This window comes from Glycine soja, chromosome 10, assembly GCF_004193775.1.
Source record: "Glycine soja cultivar W05 chromosome 10, ASM419377v2, whole genome shotgun sequence".
In the NCBI taxonomy this organism is placed as follows: Eukaryota; Viridiplantae; Streptophyta; class Magnoliopsida; order Fabales; family Fabaceae; genus Glycine; species Glycine soja.
This window is the reverse complement of record NC_041011.1, coordinates 17,233,435-17,258,099: the sequence shown is the minus strand read 5'-3', so window position 1 is coordinate 17,258,099 and position 24,665 is coordinate 17,233,435. Positions and strand designations below refer to the sequence as shown.

Genomic DNA, 24,665 nt, shown 5'->3' with positions numbered 1-24,665 from the left:
AGCTGCCTCAATCTCTCTGATATTAGTGGGCATCCTGCAGTATCTGGAGTAAGCGGGTAAGGATTCTCCCTCAGCCAGTACCACAGGTGTCTCCAGGAAGGTGCTGAGGCTATCTGCATCAATTCTTATCAAGTGGCCTCAGATTCTGACTTGTTTTGGTGAAGGCCCCTCGGGGCTATAGAGGTTGGCATAGAACTCCTCCACCAAGGCTAGGTCGATGCTGCTGTCAGCTAAATTGGTGAGGCGCTTATGGAAGTTACGCCTTTCCAATTCAGCCTTGAACTCATCCAACTCCGTATGGTATATTTCTACCTTCCTCTCACCTAGTATATGTCTTCCTAGCACATTATCCGTATATCTGGTCTAGGCCTCGAAGGAGTGGAACCTTCTTGTGTCATATTGAGTTGTGGGCCTTGCACCAATGCTCTTTCTTTTTCTGGAAGACATCTGCAGACAAAGGAATCAAACATTTGATCAGGACTCAATTTATTAAAAATGAAAAACTGGAAAATAAAACTAAAAAGGACACTGGCCGCTTAGCGAGACATGGTTCGCTTAGTTGGCCTTTGTAAAAAAAACACTACCGCTTAGCGAGATGTGGAGCCGCTTAACGAAAGTTGCAGAATTTTAGATTCTACAGAATTGGCTTAGCGGGAAAGCGCCCGCTAAGCTGAACATTTCTTGCAAGGATATGCGCTAAGCTCCTTAAAGGCCGCGCTTAGCGGCACCAACTCTTCAAAAATTCCACTAAGTGTTGGGAGCTTAGCGAGTGAAGCTCACTTAGCTTAGCGGATGCCGCAACTAATCGCGCTTGGCCCAGGAAAGCTCGGCTTAGCGCGCGGCTATCAACAAAAAAATTGGTTAAGTTACCTGGGCTTAGCGATTCAGCCTCGCATAGCCACAGGTAGTTTAGCAAGAGGATGAGTGTTTATCCTCAAAAGATGAACTCGCTTAGCGCGATAAGCGTGCTTAGCGAGTTCTTCAGAGAAACACTTACATACAATGAGTATTGATGAACTCGCTTAGCGCAGCATGCTCGCTTAGTGAGTTCATCGCGTTTTCCAAAAAATGTAGAAAACGCAGTTCGTTTTCTTGCATTTTCCAAGCCTCTAAAAGGCATATCAGACATGCAATGTGTGCATCATACTCAATACAATATACAAGCATATATAGTCCTAATCTTAAACTAAATCTAACAAAACATAAAAACCCTAAAAATCTAAAACTACAGTTGAAGTCTTTAGCCCTAAAGTTAAGACAAGAAAAAGAATCAAGGAACTTACATGGATGGTGTATGGTTGATGCTTTGAAGTTGAAAATGCACAAAGAAAGCCCAGATGCAAAATGTGAAAATTTTTGGAGAGAGAGAATGCAGAGACGAAGTTTTCGGAATCTGGCAAATGTGAGTGCAACTGCTGTTACACTCACTTAAGAAGTTTTTCGATACTCTCGCTTAGCGAACCGCTGTGCTAAGCGAGCCAGAGAGACGTTTGGTTTCTCAAAGAGGCTCGCTTAGCGGACCCGCGCGCTTAGCCGACGTTTCAAATTCAAAATCAGTTTGTTTTAGACACACAAACCTGGCGTAGCGCGAGGATCAGACCGCTTAGCGAGGTTTGCAGATTCAAAAAGCTGCAACTCTCGCTAAGCCAGACGCTGGCTGGCTTAGCTAAAATGATGCATCTTAAGTACAGAGGAGCATGTGCTTAGCTGATAAGGACTCGCTTAGCATGCACATTGCCGCAATGAATCTCGCTTAGCTTCCATGACTGGCGCTTAGCTTCATTGACCTCAGTTATGGCCGTAAGGGATTGCGCATGGTGACGATAGGTCACGCTTAGCCAAGGATAAGTTGTCGCTTAGCGATCAGGCTAAAGCGTAGCCAAATTCAGATTGAATTGAAGTTAGCTTAGCTCAACCTTGGCTAGCTTAGCGGACCAAATCAGCCTTAGATGCAAGCGTTGGGCACTAAGCGCTTGAGACTCGCGGCTTAGCGCATGAATAGATATGCACTTAGTGCGAGGCTTGCGCTTAGTGAAAGGACTATTTTTCAGAAAAAAAGTTTTCTAAGTTATTTTTCAGTCCTTTTTCCAAGAAGTTGAAACCCTTATGTTAAACATTCAAAGATAGGCTGATATACTCCTATGTACAGATCGTACAGCAAGTTCCAAATGATTAAATGCATGAAAAACAAAGATAACTGAAATTAAAAACTGGGTTGCCTCCCATGAAGCGCTTCTTTAACGTCATTAGCTTGACGCATAGCTTACTACCTTCAAGGTGGCATGAAAGTCACAAAGAACACATCTTCCTTGAAGTTTCACCTTTTAGCTAGAAATTCCATGAACTTTATATAATATGGAAGGACATTCCAAATCATTTCAAGAAAGATGTTAGTTATTAAAGAAAGAATGGCACTTAAGGTTTCCTCGAATTGCATCAACAGTTTATCTAGATTGGAACCTCTTTCTACTTCATTTTGATAGTAAGGTTGTAATGCTTGTCCCCCTTGAAAGTTTTCTATTGGGTAGTTCTTACCAAAATGAATTTCATGATTTTTCATTGAATTTTGATTAGCTTTTGAGCTAGCATGGTATGCCATGAATTCTTCAAACACACTTTCAAGATTAGGAGTTTTTTTTTTCCTTCTTCATACTGATTGTAAGAACTTAACTCATGTTCCCACCCTTGATCGTGTGCCATCAAGATATTCATTTCACCCCTTAAAAAGCTCCAAATCTCATGGAACTAAATCATCTGCAGAAGATTTACTATGCATACAAAGCACTAACAAAAGCAGTAGTCACCAAGTCAAGAGAAAAACAAACATAAACAAAAAACAAATATTCTCAAGTAATAAAAGAATAAAGAATAGACACCTAAAAACGAGCTAACTTCCCAAATAAAAAGAAGTTCCTCGGCAACGGCGCCAAAAACTTGTTCGGCTTCCGGCAAGTGCACCGGATCACACAAGTAGTATAAAACGGTAAGAACCGAGTATCGAACACTCGGGGAACTTGTGTTATTTGGTAAGCTATTTCAGCAAATAGGTGTCTGGTGTGTAAAGGTAAGTGTGAATATGAACAGGTGTATAAACTATTTGTGCAAAATAAAAGAAAATCACGCGAGAGAAATGATGTGTAAAAACAAGTAGAGAACACGTTGGTCTTCCTAATAGGTGCCTGATGCTAAAAAGATATTCTCTATCTAACAATGCACATGTGTTCTTATGGTGTCTCCTGAGATACTAAACCCCAATTCCTCATGATAGTTTAGCCTAATCTTGATCAAGCATCGTTCATAGATTCCTCTTGTAAGACTAAACTCAACCAAGACCACATTAAGACACACATACTCAACTAAATTATTGCACCCCAATTCCTCGTGAAAGCACGACAACTCATCCCTGAACTATCAAGGACTTTAGAGTCAGACCAGTTTCCACTATTGAATGACCCCAACAAAGCACACATCTATGTGATCAAGGTAAAGGCATACTGGAATGAAAAGTAGATAGCACAGAGAACACAAAAAACATCATTAAATAGATAGAAATATATTTACATCAGGTATCTACAGGGAAGATCCAACAGAGGATTTAGCTTTCCATACCAGGAAGCCTTCTTAACAACAAAGAGAAGAACAAGATGAAAGATTGTAAAAATACAAGTGGTGAGGATGTCTCCTTCACCTCTAGGATCTCACAATCACTCACAAACTCCTTCACCTCTGGTCTTTGCAGATCTTTACACAACAAAATCTCTCAAAACTCTCTAGAACTTGGACCTTTCTCTCTCTAGAAACCCTAGACATGCAAAGCTCTAAATCCCAGTCCAAACTCTCTTTCTAAAATCTGATTTCAAGCTTAAATAGGTGGCCTTGTTCATGCTCATGCGCTTAGCACACTTATGGACCGCTTAGCGCACGTTAGTGATTTTTGGCTTAGCGTGCCTTTCTCGCTTAGCGGATGAACTGAAGCGGTGCACTTAGTGAGATGAAGCGGTACGCTTAGCGAACTTGTACAACTCATCTTCTTCCAGAGTCTTCCACGCGCTTAGCCCAAGAGTGTTGCGCTTAGCGGACGCTCGCTAAGCCAGCAAATTGGCTTAGCGATAAGGTGAAAAACAACACTTTCCAAAGCTTGCCTAATTAACCTGAAATTGAGAGAAAATGATCATTAAACACACAAAATGAAAATACTAAGTATTTATTACCTATACTTAACAGAAAATACTTATAACACTACAAAATAACCATAAATTGGGAGAGTTTGATACAACTTATACAAGTTTTATACACAAAAGTTAGTCGTTTTCATCGACTAACAACGACCCACCAACGGAGGATGATGCTGATACTGATGAATATAGGAATCTAGACACACCATATCAATATCAAAATACCGATTTGGGCAATCAACTTTCAACTTACATGGTGCTTTCTTTAATTCCTTTTGATTGAGGGGAGAATCTAAACTTACAAATTAATGTGTAGGTCCAGGTTACAATGATATTGGAGATCCAGTTTGGCAATGCAAACACTGTAAAACTATGATGTGGTAAGATGAAAGGATTAACAAAGACAAACAAACAAAAACCCAAAGTTTGCATTATGTTGTGGTGATGGAAAAATACAACTGCCTGTACTACAAGATGCTCCACAACCGTTGAGGCAACTACTCTTTGATACCAACGGCTCTCAAGCTAAGAACTTCGAGCAAAACATTCGTTCATATAATCTAATGTTTGTATTCACATCGCCTGGTGTCAAAGTTGACACAAGCTATAATACATGAAGAGGGCCTCCTACATTCCTTATACATGGTCAAGGGCATCATCTTATTGGAAGCCTCCTACCTATGCCGAATAACTCACCAAAGTTTGCACAATTATATATTTATGATATAGACAACGAAGTCAGCAACATGCTTTCGTAAAACCCGTAAGTGTTACCATTCAACCAATTGCATGTTACATTACATATTTTTAAATTGTCTTTTAATAATGTATACCATCAACACTTGGTTATGCACCTTCATGAATGTACAACATCAAAGATGTTCTTGATGAAGACATTATCATTGGTATCAAGAATATGCTAGATAACAACAATCATTATGCACAAAAGTTCAAAATAGCAAGGGACAAACTACAATCTTCTGCGGTTTCTAACCTCAAGCTGAAACTCATTTGTGATAGGCAGTCAGATGGAAGATTATATAACATGCCAAATACTGCTGAAGTTGTTGCTTTGATTATTGGTGATGAGCACATAGGTAATCAAAGGGATATCATAATAGAAAAGCAAACAGGAGTGCTAAAAAGAATAAATGAACTACATCCTGCACATTTGCCTTTGCAATATCCCCTTTTGTACCCCAAAGGAAAAGATGGCTATAGACCAAATATTCTTCATAAGGATCATCCAAATATCCATGCTGCAAAGAGGAAAAAAGTTACCATGCATGAATATTTCTATTACAGACTGCAATCAAGGGACAATGAAGCTCAAACAATACTACATTCAAGGAGATTGTTTCAACAATGGATTGTTGATGGCTAGTGTATGATTGAGTCTCAAAAACTAAACTATGTTAGGCAACATCAACAGGAACTCAGAGTTGACAAGTACATGAATTTGAGTGCCTATAATAATGACCCCGAAACACTTGGCAATCAAAAAGGAATGAGAGTTATACTTCCTAGTTCTTTTGTTAGTGGTAAGAGGTATATGGAACAACTATATTTTGATGGGATGACAATTTGTGGCCATATTGGATTTCCGGACCTATTCTTGACATTAACATGCAATCCAACATGGCAAAAAATACAAAGAAAAGTTAGGAAATCCAATCTGACACCTCATGATTGCCCTGATGTTGTCTCACGGGTATTCAAAATGAAGCTAAATCAATTGATGAATGATCTCAAACGTGGACATGTCTTTGGTGCCATTCTTGGATGTAAGTAATTACCAACTCAACCAATGTTTTCCTACAATTCAAATGCTAAACTATAATTATAATTGTACATTATTAATGTTGCTACTAATATTCCATGTTCATTACAGTTGTTTACACAATTGAGTGGAAAAAAAGAGGATTGCCTCATGCTTATATTTTAATATTTCTGCAACCTTCAAACAAGTATCCCAATCCAAAAGACATTGATAACCTAATTTCTGAAGAGATACCAATTAAGGACACATATCCAGAATTGTATGTGTTGGATCAAGTGGCCTCAAAATAATTAAGAAGGGGGGGGGGTTGAATTAATTATTAATGTGTCTTGACTAATTAAAAAGTTTATCCTTCTTAATGTTACTAGATTCAACTAGGCTTTTACTACTAAGTTAAGAAAGTAAAGAACAGAAACAAAAACTTAACCAAAAGTAAAAGCGGCAATTAAAAGTACACAGCGGAAATTAAAGAGTGTAGGGAAGGAGAAGACAAACACAAGATTTATATTGGTTCGGCAACAACCCGTGCCTACATATAGTCCCCAAGCAACCAACGGTTCTTGAGATTTCTTTCAACCTTGTAAAATCCTTTACAAGCTAAAGATCCACAAGGGATGTACCCTCCCTTGTTCTCTTTGAACAACCAAGTGGATGTACCCTCTCTTGTTCTCAGTATAACAACCCAAGTAGATGAACCCTCTACTTGTACCACAAATGATGTACCCTCCAATGTGTTAGGACAAAGAATTCTCAGGCGGTTAGTCCTTTGAATCTTTGTAAGGGGAAACAAACGATATCTCAGGCGGTTAGTCCTTTGAAATCTTTTGTTTAAGGGGAAGGGAAGAATCAAAAGAATTCTTAGGCGGTTAGTCCTTTGAATTCTCTTGGAAAAGAGAAGGGAGACACAAAAGAATTCAGGCGGTTAGTCCTTCTATTCTTTTGGCAAAGGGAGAAGAGAAGAAAAGATAGCACACTTTTGTTTTCTGCAGAATTTTCACTTGCAGAAAAAAACAAGGTTTGGAAAAACAAAACTTAGAAATCTTTTTGGCAAAGTAAGAACAAGAAGAGAGATGAGTAGAAAGGAATTCTTAGAAGTTCTAAAAAATTGTTAAAGAGTTGTAAAAGTTCTTTTTAATGCAAGTCAAGGTCTTACTTTTATAGACTCTTCATGTCTGGTCAAGAAAACCATTGGAAGAGTTATAACCTTGAGAAAATCATGTCAAGAGTTAAAATTGTTGACTTTTTATTCAAAACGTATCACTGGTAATCGATTACCATAATCATGTAATCGATTACACAATGCATTTTATGATAAGTGGTGACTTTTCAGAATTGGATTTGAATTCCAAAGTTCAGATACACTGGTAATTGATTAATAATATAGTGTAATCGATTATACCATTTGAAAAACATTTTGAAATCAAATTTGGTCACTGGTAATCAATTACATGAAACTGGTAATCGATTACCAGAGAGTAAACACTCTGGTAACTTAGAAATTCTTTTCAGAAAATTCTTTTGTAAAACAAAATTGTGCTATGTTTGGATTTTTGAAAAATACTTCCCTTGTGAAGTCTTGACTGTTGCTTCTCAATTTCTTCTCTTGAATCTTGAAATCAACTTTTCTTGAAACTTGAATCTTGAGTCTTGAATCTTAATCTTGATTGTTCTTGAATCTTGAAACTTAATTGTTCTTGAATCTTGATTCTTTGAGATTTGATTCTTGAAGCTTGATTCTTTGGAACTTGCTTAACTCTTGATTATTTGGCATCATCAAAATAATCTTGGAAGTCATTGCTTCCATAGTCTCCCCCTTTTTGATGATGACAATCCTGAAATCAAGAGGATACATACAAGTTTTGTTCTACCGTTCACTCATTTCTTTCTCCCCCTTTCTTTTTGAATTTATGCTTAATTTTAATATAATATCTTGATTTCTAAAATACCCATTTTTCTCTCCCCCTTTGGCAACATCAAAAAGGCCAAAGTGCGTAAAACATGAATAATATCATACACAAAGCATAATTTGTAAAACAAACATAAAAGATTCTAAAACATACATAAAGCAAAACATGAATAAAACTAAATTGAAATGCAAACCACTTAGTCATATATCACAACCTATAAATATCATGTTCAGTCATAGTAAGCAAATATTAAAAAAAAAATAAGTGTTCAAATGTCATAATAATATACCCAAATACACGGCTAGAAATCAAAATACTATTAATAATAGTAATTGTGGAAGCAATGCTTCATGATGAATCAACAATGATTCAAAAGTGTTTTGATGATAACAATGATGACAACAAAAGATGATGACAAATGTGATGAACAAAAAGCTCAAGTGAATCAAAGAACATCCATCTCAAAGATCAAGATTCAAGATTCAAGTTCAAGAATCAAGAAGAATTCAAGACTCAAGAAGAAAGCCTACAAACAAAGATTCAAGATCTCAAGAATCAAGATCAAGATTCAAGATCTCAAGAATCAAGATCAAGATTTCAAGAATCAAGATCAAGATCAAGATTCAAGATTCAAGATTCAAGAATGAAGAAAAGACTCAAGATAAGTATTAAATTTTTTTTTCAAAACATTGAATAGCACATGAGTTTTTGACAAAACCTTTACCAAAGAGTTTTTACTCTCTGGTAATCGATTACCATATTGTTGTAATCGATTACTAGTAGTAAAATGAGTTTGAAAAAGTTTTCAAACTGAATTTACAACGTTCCAAATATTTTCAAAAGGCTGTAATCGATTACAATGTTTTGGTAATCGATTACCAGTGTCCTTGAACGTTGAAATTCAAATTTAAAAGTGAAGAGTCACATGATTTCACTCAAAAGCTTTGTGTAATCGATTACACTTATTTGGTAATCGATTACCAGTGTCCTTGAACGTTGAAATTCAAATTTAAAAGTGAAGAGTCACATGATTTCACTCAAAAGCTTTGTGTAAGTGATTACACTTATTTGGTAATCGATTACCAGTGTTTGTTTTTGAAAAATCTAAAGATGTAACTCTTCAAAAAGGTTTTGACTTTTTCAAATGGGTTTTAAGTCTTTCTAAAAAGTTATAACTCTTCTGAATGGCCTTCTTGACCAGACATGAAGAGTCTATAAAAGCAAGGCTTTGTTTTGTATTCTAAATCAATCTTTCTAACAACAATCTTGAATACTTTTGCTTTTCCAATCAATCCTTTACAAGCCTTGAAATCTCTTTGAAGTTCTTCTTCTTCTTCTTTGTACCAAAACCTTTCAAGTTCAAGAATCAAGAAGAATTCAAGACTCAAGAAGAAAGCCTACAAACAAAGATTCAAGATCTCAAGAATCAAGATCAAGATTCAAGATCTCAAGAATCAAGATCAAGATTTCAAGAATCAAGATCAAGATCAAGATTCAAGATTCAAGATTCAAGAATGAAGAAAAGACTCAAGATAAGTATTAAATTTTTTTTTCAAAATATTGAATAGCACATGAGTTTTTGACAAAACCTTTACCAAAGAGTTTTTACTCTCTGGTAATCGATTACCATATTGTTGTAATCGATTACTAGTAGTAAAATGAGTTTGAAAAAGTTTTCAAACTGAATTTACAACGTTCCAAATATTTTCAAAAGGCTGTAATCGATTACAATGTTTTGGTAATCGATTACCAGTGTCCTTGAACGTTGAAATTCAAATTTAAAAGTGAAGAGTCACATGATTTCACTCAAAAGCTTTGTGTAATCGATTACACTTATTTGGTAATCGATTACCAGTGTCCTTGAACGTTGAAATTCAAATTTAAAAGTGAAGAGTCACATGATTTCACTCAAAAGCTTTGTGTAATCGATTACACTTATTTGGTAATCGATTACCAGTGTTTGTTTTTGAAAAATCTAAAGATGTAACTCTTCAAAAAGGTTTTGACTTTTTCAAATGGGTTTTAAGTCTTTCTAAAAAGTTATAACTCTTCTGAATGGCCTTCTTGACCAGACATGAAGAGTCTATAAAAGCAAGGCTTTGTTTTGTATTCTAAATCAATCTTTCTAACAACAATCTTGAATACTTTTGCTTTTCCAATCAATCCTTTACAAGCCTTGAAATCTCTTTGAAGTTCTTCTTCTTCTTCTTTGTACCAAAACCTTTCTAAAGTTTTCTGGTTTTCTAAACCTTGAAAACTTGTGCTATTCATCTTTTCATTCTCTTCTCCCTTTGCCAAAAAGAATTTGCCAAGGACTAATCGCCTAAATTCTTTTTGTGTCTCTCTTCTCTCTTTTCCAAAAGAAGGAAGGACTAACCGCCTGAATTCTTTTGAGTCTCCCTTCTCCCTTGTCAAAGAATTCAAAATGACACAGTCTGAGAATTCTTTTGATTCTTCCCATTCCCTAATACAAAAGCGTTCAAAGGTTTAACCGCCTGAGAATTCTTTTGTATCCCCATTCACAAAGTATCAAAGGTGTAACAGCCTGAGATCTTTGTCTTAACACATTGGAGGGTACATCCTTTGTGGCACAAGTAGATGGTACATCTACTTGGGTTTGACTGAGAACAAGAGAGGGTACATCTCTTGTGGATCAGTTCTAGTGGCGGGTACATCCACTAGGTTCAAAGAGAACAAGGAAGGGTACATCCCTTGTGGATCTTTGCTTGTAAAAGGTTTTTTACAGGGTTGAAAGAAATCTCAAGGACCGCAGGTCGCTTGGGGACTGGAGGTAGGCACAGGTTGTTGCCGAACCAGTAACTCTTGTGTGTTTGTTTCCTTCTTCCCTACTCTTTTACTTTCCGCTGTGCATTTAATTTCCGCTTTTACTTTTTGTTAAGTTTCTCTTCTACTCCATATTCTCTTAACAACATAAGTAAAAGCCTTAAAAGAGTAATTTTTAATTGGTAAAGTTTTAGGAATAATTAATTCAACCCCCCCTTCTTAATTATTCTGAGGCCACTCGATCCAACAGTAATGTCTACACTGATGGTGGTGGTGGAGGTAAATCAAGGCAGTCGTGAATGATGGTGACATCTTCTTCAACTTTTGTGATCCTTGAGTCCATTTCGTCGAATCGCGTGTCCACTTGTCGTTCCAAAGCATCAAACCTTTCACCAACATAGGTTTGAAGTCCATCAAACCTGTCCAAAATACTCTGAAGGAGAGAAGAGTCCCCTTCAACCGGTAATTGTCCTTCAGCATCATTTGGTTGAGCACCCTTTTTTACCCAAGGGCCATCACGCTCTTTGCGGTAACCAAAGGACGCAACCACAACAACACCGATCAAGAAAGATCTCTTGATTGGAACATAAGGTTCAGAATCAAGAAGGATGTTAAAATGTTGAAGGAAAAGAGTGACTAAATGAGGATAGGGCAAAGGAGCATTTAATCACAATGCCTTATGCATGTGATACCGGACAAGGTGTGCCCAATCAATTTGTCGGCCGGTATGAAAGGCCCACATGACTATAAGATCTTCTTCAGAAATCTGTGCAAGGTTTGAAGATCTTGGGAGTAAGATACGAACAATAAGATAGTGAAGGATGCAGCTTTCAAGAGCCTATGAACCGGCAAGCAGCCTTCTTGGTTGGTGCAAACCAACCGGTGGGCATCATGCACAGAAAAATCAAACTTCCAATCATTATTTAGTGCACCTTCAAATGGTACACCGTCACTAGACAATTGGGTCAAATCATTGAAGAGGGATTGGTCAATGACCATCTTTATCCCATAGACCTCAGAAATCAAGGTACTTTCTTGAATTTCAAGGTTAGAATAAAAAGCTTTTACCAATTCAGAATACACAGGCAGTTTTAAAGACATAAAGGGAATGAGATTTGAGTTTTGAAATGCTTGAGTGCATTCGAAACTCTCATCAGAAAAGAAATCCATATCTATGAACTTAGGGTCAATGATAAAATGAGAGGAGAAGAGGTTTGTCTACCGTATACGTTTTTCTTCCGATGAGAACAATGAGGAGGAGAAAATGGAGGAAGGAATTGGAGTATCCTGAACCTCGGAGTGCCGTTGGCTTCTACTTGAAGAACCCTTGTGCTTCTTCAATGGTTTCGCTATTTGAGAGACTTATTCAAAATTTCAATCGGTTGAAATGAAAGAGGATGAAAAAAGATGAATTTTGGGCTTTGTGGGATGTGATATGGATAAGAAATGAGTAAGTTATGGCTGAAATACGAATTGGGAATGAGGGTTCGCGAGAGGAATGAGAGGTTTCAGATTTCAGATTTTGAAATCTGAATTTATAAGAGTAGGGATGCGTTGTAATCGATTACAACATTTGGTAATCAATTACACTCTTCCTGACTGTTTTATAATCAATCACATTATTGTAGTAATTAATTATCAGAGAATATTTTAGCAAAACTTAAATGTTGAAAGAAATCTTAGGATGAACGGATTTGAGAGGGGGTCAAAATACTGTATATCTAAAAACTCTTATATGAAAATAAATATATATAACATAATAGATTTTTGAACAACTTTATGAAAGATTTGTTTTTTAAACAAGTAATTCACATATCATACACAAAATCATGCAAGAATAATAGACATCATCAAATATTTGTTTTAAAAAAAAATAGACTTCATGTTTTGAAAAAAAATAACTCAATCAAACATATTAGCACAAACTCATTATAGAAATCAAACAAGACAAACAAATAAAATTTTGTTGGTCATCATATAAACAAGTTAAATGAAAGAAAAATTTCAATTAACTTAATTTAAAAGATAATGGTTTTGATGTTACCTTTTTCATGACTTAAGTGCCTAGATCTTTGAAGATGGAAGTCAGCCTTTTGTTTTTCATACTTAAACTTCTTGAGAGATGTTCTCATCACTTTCATAGTCCTTGGATAGAAGATTGATCTCCTTCTCCGAACCATCGGATGAGTCATTGTCATCCCAAGCAATATACGCCTTCTTGGATCTTCTTTCTTTATAGCTTTTCTTTTCATTCTTCTCGGGCCATGACTCATTTGAGGGGCAATTTTCTTTTCATTCTTTCTACCTTGTAAAATCCTTTACAAGCTAAAGATCCACAAGGGATGTACCCTCCCTTGTTCTCTTTAAACAACCAACTGGATGTACCCTCCACTTGAACTGATCCACAAGAGATGTACCCTCTCTTGTTCTCAGTATAACAACCCAAGTAGATGTACCCTCTACTTGTACCACAAAGGATGTACCCTCCAATGTGTTAGGACAAAGAATTCTTAGGCGGTTAGTCCTTTGAATCTTTGTAAGGGGAAACAAAAGATATATCAGGCAGTTAGTCCTTTGAAATCTTTTGTTTATGGGGAAGGGAAGAATCAAAAGAATTCTCAGGCAGTTAGTCCTTTGAATTCTCTTGGAAGAGAGAAGGGAGACACAAAAGAATTCAGGCGGTTAGTCCTTCTATTCTTTTGGCAAAGGGAGAAGAGAAGAAAAGATAGCACACTTTTGTTTTCTGCAGAATTTTCACTTGCAGAAAAAAACAAGGTTTGGAAAAACAAAACTTAGAAAGCTTTTTTGCAAAGGAAGAACAAGAAGAGAGATGAGTAGAAAGGAATTCTTAGAAGTTCTCAAAAATTGTTAAAGAGTTGTAAAAGTTCTTTTTAATGCAAGTCAAGGTCTTACTTTTATAGACTCTTCATGTCTGGTCAAGAAAACCATTGGAAGAGTTATAACAATGAGAAAATCATGTCAAGAGTTACAACTATTGACTTTTTATTCTAAACTTATCACTGGTAATCGATTACCATAATCATGTAATGGATTACACAATGCATTTTATGAAAAGTTGTGACTCTTCGCAATTGGATTTGAATTCCAACATTCAGATACACTGGTAATCGATTTCCAATATAGTGTAATCGATTACACCATTTGAAAAATATTTTGGAATGTTGCAAATCAGTTAAAAAATTTTTGAAATCAAATTTGATCACTGGTAATCGATTACATGAAACTAGTAATCGATTACCCGAGAGTAAACACTCTGGTAACTTAGAAAATTTTTGAGAAAATTCTTTTGTAAAACAAAATTGTGCTGTTTGGATTTTTGAAAAATACTTCCCTTGTGAAGTCTTAACTCTGTTTCGATTTCTTCTCTTGAATCTTGAATCTTGATCTTGATTGTTCTTGAATATTGAATCTTGAAACTTAATTGTTCTTGAATCTTGATTCTTTGAGACTTGATTCTTGTGGCCTGATTCTTTGGAACTTGCTTAACTCTTGATTCTTTGGCATCATTAAAATAATGTTGGAAGTCATTGCTTCCATAGTATGAAGTAGTCTCCAACCATATGATTCATGGTCCATGTGGACTGCCAAATAGAAGGGCACCATGTATGATCAATGGGAAGTGTATTAGATTTTTTCCTAAGAAGTTCCACGAAGCAAAAATTGTTGACCAAGATGGATTTCCAGTATATAGGAGAAGAAATAACGGACGTATGGTTTGAAAACATGGTATTGAACTTGATAATCGATTTGTTGTACCATACAGTCCACAATTGTTACTCAAATACAGAACACACCTGAATGTCAAATGGTGCAATCAGAGTACATCAATCAAATACATGTTTAAGTACATCTACAAAGGTTCTTATCAGATTACAATAGATATTGTTAATGTGCAGAACCAAAATAGTAGACAGAATCAGGTTGACGATGAAATTAAACACTATCTTGATTGCCGGTATGTATCACTGATATGTTCATTAAATGCACAACATCCATCTATACACAACACCCCTTCGCTATTACATTTATTGATACATATTTTGTGTTTATGTTTTACTAATCATTCAATAGGTATGTCTCGCCCCCTAAAGCATGTTGGAAGATTTTTGCATTCCCTATGCATGGACGTGCACCAACAATTGAACGTCTTTATTTCCACCTTCAAAATCAATGGCCTGTTTACTGGACAGATAGTCAACAAATTAGGGTAGTACTATCCAAGAGTACAATCAAAGAATCAACGTTTACAGCTTGGATGGATTCTAATAAAATATACCATCATGGACGGGATCTTACTTATGCTGAATATGTGTCCAAATTCATTTATGTTGCACACAAAAGATGCTGGCAACCAAGAAAACAAGGAAATACAATAGGGAGGCTTATATGGGTACCCCCTTCAACTAGAGAGTTGTTCTACATGAGGATGATGCTTTCCTCCGTTAAAGGGTCACAATCTTACAAAGATATCAGAACAATAGACAATGTCGTCTACCATACATTTAGAGAAGCATGCTTTGCAAAAGGTTTCCTAGTAAGTGATCAAGAATTTGTTGGTGCTTTAGGAGAGGCTAACACTTGGGGAACTCCACACTTCCTTAGAAAGTTATTTGTCAAGCTGCTATTTATGAATACCATGGATAGACCAGAATATGTGTGGGAACAAACTTGGCAATGGATGGCAGATGATATTGTATTTAATCATAGAAGACAAGGTAATTTCATAAATCCTAAATAACTACATATCATTCATAGGAAACAACTCACTTGCTAACGATGTCATTATTTTACTATTCGTAGGCATTCAACTCACTAACAAAGAAACAATGCATCTTTGTTTGACTTAAATTGAAAATATGCTACAAGCCAATAGGAAAAGCCTATGAGATTTCCCTTCAATGCTATACCCAATAGGCTATGTTGCCAACCCACACCAAAATAGGCTCATCTACAATGAAATGGCTTATGACAAGGAAGTTTTGGCCGCCAAATTTAACAGCTGTTATCACTCACAAATAGGTATGTACAACATATTTTAGTTTTACTTTACACAGTATTCATTCCCAACAATCCATACTACTAATTCATGATGTATACATTACTAAATGCAGATGAGCAGGTTTCTATTTTCAATAAGATTATGTGTGTTGTTGCAAGTCAATCAGGGGGAGTTTATTTTCTCTATGGATATGGTGGAACTGGCAAGACCTTTATGTGGAAAACTTTATCATCTGCTATACGGTTTAATGGAGGCATTGTTTTAACAGTGGCATCAAGTGGGATTGCTTCATTATTGCTTCCCGGAGGTAGAACATCACATTCTAAGTTTGCTATACCAGTGCTTACAACACAAAATTCAACATGCAATATTCATCAAGGGAGTGACTTGGCTGAATTGTTGTAGATGAAAAAATTAATAATTTGGGACGAAGCTCCAATGTGTCATAAGTTTAGTTTTGAAGCACTTGACAAAAGCTTAAAAGACATCATGCACAATGATAGACCTTTTGGGGGAAAGGTTATTGTTTTCGGTGGTGATTTCTAGCAAATACTACTTGTTGTGCCAAGAGGTAATCGCTCTGATATTGTCCATGCATTTCTAAATGCATCATACATTTGGGATCATTGTGAAATTCTTAAACTGACAAAAAAACATGCGGTTGCAATCCATTCCTTTTGACCAGGCCAACAGTGATGAACTCAAACAGTTTTCTGATTGGCTACTAGACATAGGTGATGGAAAACTTGGACAACCTAATGATGGATATAACGAAATCACCATCCCAGAAGAGTTTCTTATAATGGACTTTGATGATCCTATCCAAGAAATCGTTGATGCAACATATCCAGATTTATTAAAAAACTACAACAACGAACATTTCTTGCAAAAAAGAGCTATTCTAGCCTCTACAAAAGATGTTGTTGACAAAATAAATGACTATGTCCTATCTTTGGTTCCCAGTGAGGAGAAAGAGTATTGTAGTGTCGATAGTGTTGACAAATATGATGAACTCTAGAGGTCTGAGCATTTGAAACTCTAGATCAGTGAATGTGTCAACGCTTGGGAAAAAATTGGGGAATTCTTCATGATTAGGACAAATGTGGATTGATATGTTAAAGCACAAGTATTTATCTAACACATCCATCATGCATGCATGGTGTTCCTATACTTGGTCTTCAACTATTAAGGCTCTTGAGTTTCTAAAGAAGGGCTTTATATACAGAGTGGGGAGAGCGGATATCTCGTTATTTTATGAGGGACCAATTTGTGGTATGTTGGACTATCTCCACATCTCTGATACCAACCTTGTAGTTAAAGATGTTCTTGTTAATGGGCAGTGGAACTAGAACATGCTTGATCGATTTCAACCACTATCATAGAGGCAGTTAGAAAACTTCTTGTGGGCATAAAACAAATATGAATGTCAAGCTTCATGCTATATCTTTGTGATACTATCGCTTGGGATGCTGGTTAGAATAATGTGATCTTCGAATCTGACTCACAGGTGGCTTTTCAATTGATTTCAGACACTGATATTCAACTTCATCTTCACGCTTCAATAATCAGCTAGATCCAACAATTTGGTGTACTCTACCTTGGAAGATTACCTTCATTCATGTCTTCAAAGAAACAAACCAATGCACCAATTGGCTAGCCAAAAAAGGGAGCTTTGTCAAACAACAATATGCTGGTTTTATAACTGCCTGATAGAAATGAGGCATTTGGTTTATGCATATGCTCCGGGGTTTCCTTCACTATGGAATAATTTTCATTTTGTGTTCTTCTATGTTTTTATTTTCTCACTCATAAAAAATATATATACTATTGTTGTTTCAAATAACAAATTTAGTTATTTAGTAGAGATGATTAAATTTATCTTAAATTGGTATTTTTTTTCAAAACTATCCCTATAAACAAAATTAAAAAATATTAATGGGTCTTGTTTCTTTCACCATAATGTTATTATTCTATATCTGACTTTAAAGAAGAATATTTTTGTGAAAAAATAATTAATGCAAAAGATATTATATATTAAACCTTATAAGAACGATATGACACACTTTTAACTTTAACCATATAAAATATTATCCAAGCTTGAACCTGATAATAGTATTAAAAAAGATGTATGAACTTAACAGGAAAATATTAGTGGAGTGTGAAATAAAATCCTAAATGTCTTCTTATTAAAAAAATGCTTTGATTTATGTAATATACTATTTTTTATTTGTCATTATAAAAGTATTATTTTCAAAAAATATTCTTCTAAGATTTTGTTCCTCGTTATTTTGTTTTAGTCATTGTATTTTTTTTAATTTTTATCCTTGTAAGATAATTTATTTTTAGTTCGTATCAAATAAATATATTAAAAGGACTAAAATAAAACAAGAAGAAACTAAACTAAAATAACTTAATTACTTAATAAATTTTATAAAAGGTAATATGTGAAGTCTTCAAATAATAAACTTGGACGTTTGTTTCGTAGACTATTTAGTTATTCTCAAAAATATAGGATTGAACAAAATGTTTCCATGTTTATTACAAGATAATAAAAAATTTAATCTTTAGTATATTTTATTCTTGAAAAGTTCCTAATCTCACGTTCTACCAATATTAAATCCCAATAGGAGAGACATCGAAAAATTTCCCATATGGGACAAGAATGTCTCTTCATGAGTAAAATTTCATATATACCCTCTTACTAATCACTATCTTACTACTCTTTCATTGTCTTTTCATGATATGTGTTTAAAATTTTTTCAATCTTGCAAATTTTGCTCCTTCATTTTACAGTAATTTTTCCTTTTCCTCTAATGCTCCTTTCTTAATTGACAATTTTTGTTTCTGTTTCAATTATCGTAATCGTCAAACACATGGGGAGGGGACAAATGGTGTAATGAGATTTGTGTGATAAAGATATTTTAGTAATTATAATATATATTCTGAGGAAAAAATAGTTTAACCAAACACATGTTTTAATCATTCTTGTGAATATAAAAAATAATCTCAACCAATTTTAATAGTTAATCAAACACATTTTCAATGATACACAGGAATAACATTCTCATGTTCTATTTCCTGAAGAAAGAAAAGGTTATTGAGACTAAATAATTGAAAATCACGTGAACATGGTACCTAATGCATTGTTAAATAGGAAAGGATGGTTCTTCGGGCTTCTCATGTCAATCTCATAATTACATTTGTCATGCATAGCATAAGTATGCCTTAATCATTCATCTTTATGATAGGTTGTTGAAGTATTGACAATCAAAATATCTATTCTTGCAAACATAGGGTCGAACCAAGCACATGCTTTTAAGAAAATGTTTTCATTGAGTCAAGGTCAAGTATGGAAATAATCAGCTTGTAAAAGTTGGGGCAGAAGATAGATCGAGGTTACATAGCTTCTTTGGCCACTGCTAACACATGATTGAGCTAAATAATTTACTAAATTTGGGATTGTTGATGTCCATGTTTTATTTCCAGTTGCACTTTGACCCTGACAAGATGTAATGAACAATATTATTTTAATTGATTCGACCCTATGTTCCACTGGATGTCCTTGTGTAAATTTGCAATACTTCAACAATGTACCATTCACATACATCCATTCTTATTTTTCTTTTCACATCGGTTGCATTGCTCATTGCATTCTTTCCTAGAAATCAGAACTATAATCATTGTAATCAAAAGGAAAGAACACGCAATGGCGCCTATACCGAACATGTGCCAAAGCTAAAGTGATGAGCGAAATAGAGGAGGTACAGGAATAGATGAAGGCCGACATGGAGGCTATGAAGGAGCAAATGATCACAATGATGGAAGCCATGATGAGTATGAGAAAAATGAAGGAGGTCAACATGGCTACAGTCATTGCCAAAAGTATCGCCACTGAGGTGGACTCGACTCACCCATTTGGCCTTAATCAAGTAAATCATCCAATCTTGGATATTGTAGGTTAGGGAAGCGAAGCATTGGGAAGTACGGGTGGCCCCCATTTTGTGCAAGTCTAGAGCAAGCATTCCTTCCCACCATATGGATTGCCTCCCAACTATACACCACCCAATGTTGCACACGTTCCCGATGAGAATGTCGATAACTCCGCTCCTATACCCATTGAGGGCCAACAACCCCAATCTGGTCATTGTTAGTTGCTATTCATGAGTTAGTTTTGTATTAAAAATTTGTAAGGAAATAGCACTGTACCTCTAATTTATGGTTCTTTCTGTAGGAATTGTACATATTTTTCCTTATTGTGTGATTTTATAGAGTAGAAACTCCATTTTTTGTGACTTACTGTTGAATCTAACTCAATTTCAGGCCAAAGAAGAGAAGGTTCAAGCAGCTGATGACTCGCTTAGCGAGGTAGATCCGCTCAGCGAGATGAATCCGCTTAGCGAGGCATCCAGCTCGCTTAGCGGATGGGAAACCCTAGAAGAGGATAAGCCAGAGATGTGCTCACCCAGTGCACAACAAGCTCGCCCAGCGTGGATGTCGTCTCTTCTCGCGCTCAGTGCGCCCACTCTCGCTTAGCGAGACAAGCTCGCTAAGCAAGCCTTCAAAAGATGAAAGGTCCAAGAGCCTTTAAAACATTGAAATTGGCGGAAATGAAATAACAACAAGAAGAGAAAGATGACTTTTGAGCAACAAGGAGAGCTTATTCCAGAAAAATGGAGAGAGTTAGGGTGTAGAGGCTGGAAGAGACATCCTCCATCATCTTCTTCCAAGTTCTTTCAACAAAAATAGCTTCTTTCTTGTAGTTTTTGAGTTTTTGCTTATTATGGAAGGCTAAGCTCCTTTGTTGGGGAGTTCTACTGAACCATTTTGATGTACTATTCTTACTATCTATTTAATGTTATTTTTCTATGTTTATTGCTTCTATCTATGCTTATTTTACATGCTTGTGGCTTGATCACCCATTTGTATGTGCAGTTAGGCTTTTTAGTATTGGAAAATGCTTTAAAACCTTAGAACTTGATAGAGCAAGATAGAAATCTATATGTCTAGGAATGGAGTGCAGTGATCTAGTCCATTTTATGTTGTAGGCCTAGTGCAACTGTTTTAGAACAAGTTTGTCGAGGGATCAAGGACGAAGTCTAAAGAGAGTTAGGCTCATTCATGTGAGGAATCATGGTTTGAGTAGTTTCTCAGCATAAGAACACTAGGATAACGTTAAATAGAGAAAAATACCTTTCGTACATCAAGATAAATTCAATAGAACACTCCCCAATGCTTTTAACTTGATAGTTTTCACTTTTTACAACTTTAGATATTTTGTTTAGGTTCAAATAGATTTTCTAGTACAGAACTCAACATTTGCCTTATTTGAATCTGTATAAGTGTTTACATACTAAATGTACATGGTCATGGTGAAACAAATTCCCCGAGGATACGATACTCGGTCTTACCGTTTTATACTACTTGTGCGAATCGGTACACTTGGCGACACACGCTACCAACAAGTGTTTGGCGCCATTGCCGGGGAATTTCTTTCCACTTAGATAGTATAATTCAGTTTGGGAACATTTATTCTTTATTATTTGATTAATTTCTCTGAATAGTTAGAATTCAATTTTTCTCTTGGCTTGGTTAACTGTTGCTCTATTTAGTTGGTTCTTGTATGCAAGGTAATCCTTCAACAAGTGATTTAGCTCCAATAGGTTTGGAGATTGAAGCTACTTACAGGAGAAATAACACCGAAAGGAGGAGAAAAGCTTTACAAGAGAGGACAGTACAACCAAGTGTTGAGGGAACTCATTCATCCGAATCATCTTCAGCATTTCCAGCAAACTTGAGGGAATCTGAAGTTGGTGCATCTGAAGCTCACATCATGGCGGATGAGCAACCACAAAGGGTTACTCTTGAGGACTACTCCAGCTCTACCCTGCCGCAATTTTTCACAAGCATTGCGCGGCCGGAAGTCCAAGCACACAACAATACATATACTCATTCTTTGATCCAGCTAATTCAAGGAAATTTATTCCATGGTCTTCCCAATGAAGACCCTTATGCACACCTTGCAACATATATAGAAATCTGCAATATAGTGAAAATTGTAGGGGTGCCGGAAGATACAATAAGACTTAGCTTGTTTTCATTCTGTTTGGTTGGTGAAGCAAAGAGATGGTTGCTGTCGCAACCTACCCTTCGGCGGGAGGGCGACGCGTGACTCGCGGGATGCGTGTTCCACGAAAGGAATACGCACGAAGTCGCCACCAACGTTTATTTGAGGAAAACGTCGGAAAAACTGGAAAAGACGCGATCTACGAACTTTTAAGTGAAAGGTTCGGGAGTTGTATTTACGCACGGGGAAGGTATTAGCACCCCACACGTCCGTCCCAAGGGACGACAGCCTTTAATCGAATGTGCAAACATGACTTTGATGTTTTATGTTCCCTTTTTATGTCTTTATATCCTTTATACCCTTTTTATATTTTCTCTTTTTGTGGTCGACAAGGGTGTTTCCCTTTGCTCCTACGTACTCCTCAATTGCGATGAGGAAATCAGACCTACGTAGTTCTTTCTTATCAAGTGATTTCTTTTTTACTTAAAAGGTGATCATTTTAAGGCGTTGGACCTTGAAAATGATCCATTTTACTTAGTAAGAATTTGAAATGACAAACTTCAAAAACCTATTTTTTATGGACGAGCTTGACTAGGTGAGTTGATTTTAGCCTTAGTTTCACTTTAGTTATTAGTCAATTCAATTAAGAAATGAGAAATCCCAAAGAGAAAACGTCCGATTGATTTTCCGCTTTATTTTACTAAAAGGTATTTTTTTTATTATATTATTTTTTACCTCTTTTTTTATTTCCAACGTGGTTACGGCACGACCGAACGGTCGGAATTCATTTTAACCGAAGTTAACGGATAATACAATTCAAACGATCGGTGGAAATTTATTTTATTTTTATTTTAAGCGAGAAATGACTTAAATAAAATGGCTTAAGCACGTCAAAAGGGGGTATAGAAAGTAAATGAAACGAGAATAAAAATACACGAAACACAATGTGGACAACCACGGGTACATAGAATGAATCGAAAAGCTTGGTTCGAAGTACTTACCCGTTGAAGATCGAAGAACGATGAAGAACGAATGAAGAACGTCGAAGAACGGTTGAAACCTTCACGAAATTCCGCACGGAAACGTTACGGAAACGATTCGGAAGCGCCTCGGCTTGGATTTTCTTCACGAAAACAATTTTTCCAATCAAAATTCGGAAGAGAGAGAAGTGCCGAAGGGGCTGAACCCTTTTTCACTTCACTTCTCCCCCTATTTATAGAAAATTGGGGGAGAAGCTTGCCACCCAGCTCGCCCAGGCGAGCAGGGTTGCTTCCTCCAGAAGCAACAGCCTTCTGGAGGAATCTTCTGGAGGGCCCAAGTGGGCCTGGTTGCTATTTGCACCCCCATTTTTACTAAGTACACCCCCTGCCTTTTTTTTGGTGATTCTTTTTTCGTAAAGTTACGGAAACTTACGAATTTCGTAACGATACTTGTTTTCTTTCCGTAATGTTACGGAACCTTGTGAATTACATAATCATCCCCTTTTTGACTTACGGAATGTTACGGAACCTTACTAATTGTGCAACGATGCTTCCATTTGATTTCCGGTGTGTCACGGAACCTTACGGATTGTGCATCAATATTTTCTTTTGTTTTCCGGCATGTCCCGGAATTTCACAAATTGCCTAATGATGGGTGCCAAGCACCTCACAAGGACCAAACAAAAGTCGCATGTCATCAAGCAAAGGTCCCCGGACGATATTAGGGTATGACAGTTGCCCCTCTTTACTTGTCTTTTATTGGAGATAAAAGGAAAGTAAAGATAAGACACTAATTTCGTTTCTCTCGGTTGACGAGAGTCGCGGGTGACCATAAAATTTCCGCATGCAAATGACTCGTTGTTCCCGGGGGAACAAAAGGTGCATAAGACGATGTCAGTCTCTGCCTGCTATCAAGCGTTCTGTCTTACAGATAGCAAAAGAATGTTTATACGGATAACCACTTGGGTATTTCCGCCAGTCAGCGTGACTCAAGAGTCAGTATGACAGATCTTGTAAGTGCGGAAGATGATGTAAATCTTCGCGTGTCAACGGGCTGGTCGGCCGCGATTGACGAAGGGTGCAGAATGACCATAATTTGTCTCTGCGTGCCATCGGACACAACTGTGTCTGAATGGCAAAGGGGTGCGGAATGACCATAATTTGTCTCCGCATGTCATCGGGCCCGCTGCCTCTGGATGACAAAAGGGTGCAGAATGACCATAATTTGTCTCTGCGTGCCATCAGACACGACTGTGTCTGAATGGCAAAAGGTGTGCGGAATGACCATAATTTGTCTCCGCATGTCATCGGGCCCGCCGCCTCTGGATGACAAAAGGGTGCATAATGACCATAATTTGTCTCTGCGTGCCATCGGACACGACTGTGTCTGAATGGAAAAGGGGTGCGGAATGACCATAATTTGTCTTCGCATGTCATCGGGCCCGCCGCCTCTGGATGACAAAAGGGTGCAGAATGACCATAATTTGTCTCTGCGTGCCATCGGAAACGACTGTGTCTGAATGGCAAAAGTTGTGCGGAATGACCATAATTTGTCTCCGCATGTCATCGGGCCCGCCGCCTCTGGATGACAAAAGGGTGTAGAATGACCATAATTTGTCTCTGCGTGCCATCGGACACGACTGTGTCTGAATGGCAAAGGGGTGCGGAATGACCATAATTTGTCTCCGCATGTCATCGGGTCCGCCGCCTCTGGATGACAAAAGGGTGCAGAATGACCATAATTTGTCTCTGCGTGCCATCAAACACGACTGTGTCTGAATGGAAAAGGGGTGCGGAATGACCATAATTTGTCTCTGCATGTCATCGGGCCCCCCGCCTCTGCATGACAAAAGGGTGCTTAATGACCATAATTTGTCTCTGCGTGCCATCGGACACGACTGTGTCTGAATGGCAAAAGGTGTGCGGAATGACCATAATTTGTCTCCGCATGTCAT

The 24,665-nt window shown here is 36.9% G+C and overlaps 1 pseudogene; it reads left to right on the top strand.

Moving 5' to 3' along the window:
* Nucleotides 1–14,733: 14,733 nt before the first annotated feature.
* On the top strand, nucleotides 14,734–16,347 carry LOC114371478 (annotated as a pseudogene).
* Nucleotides 16,348–24,665: the final 8,318 nt, after the last annotated feature.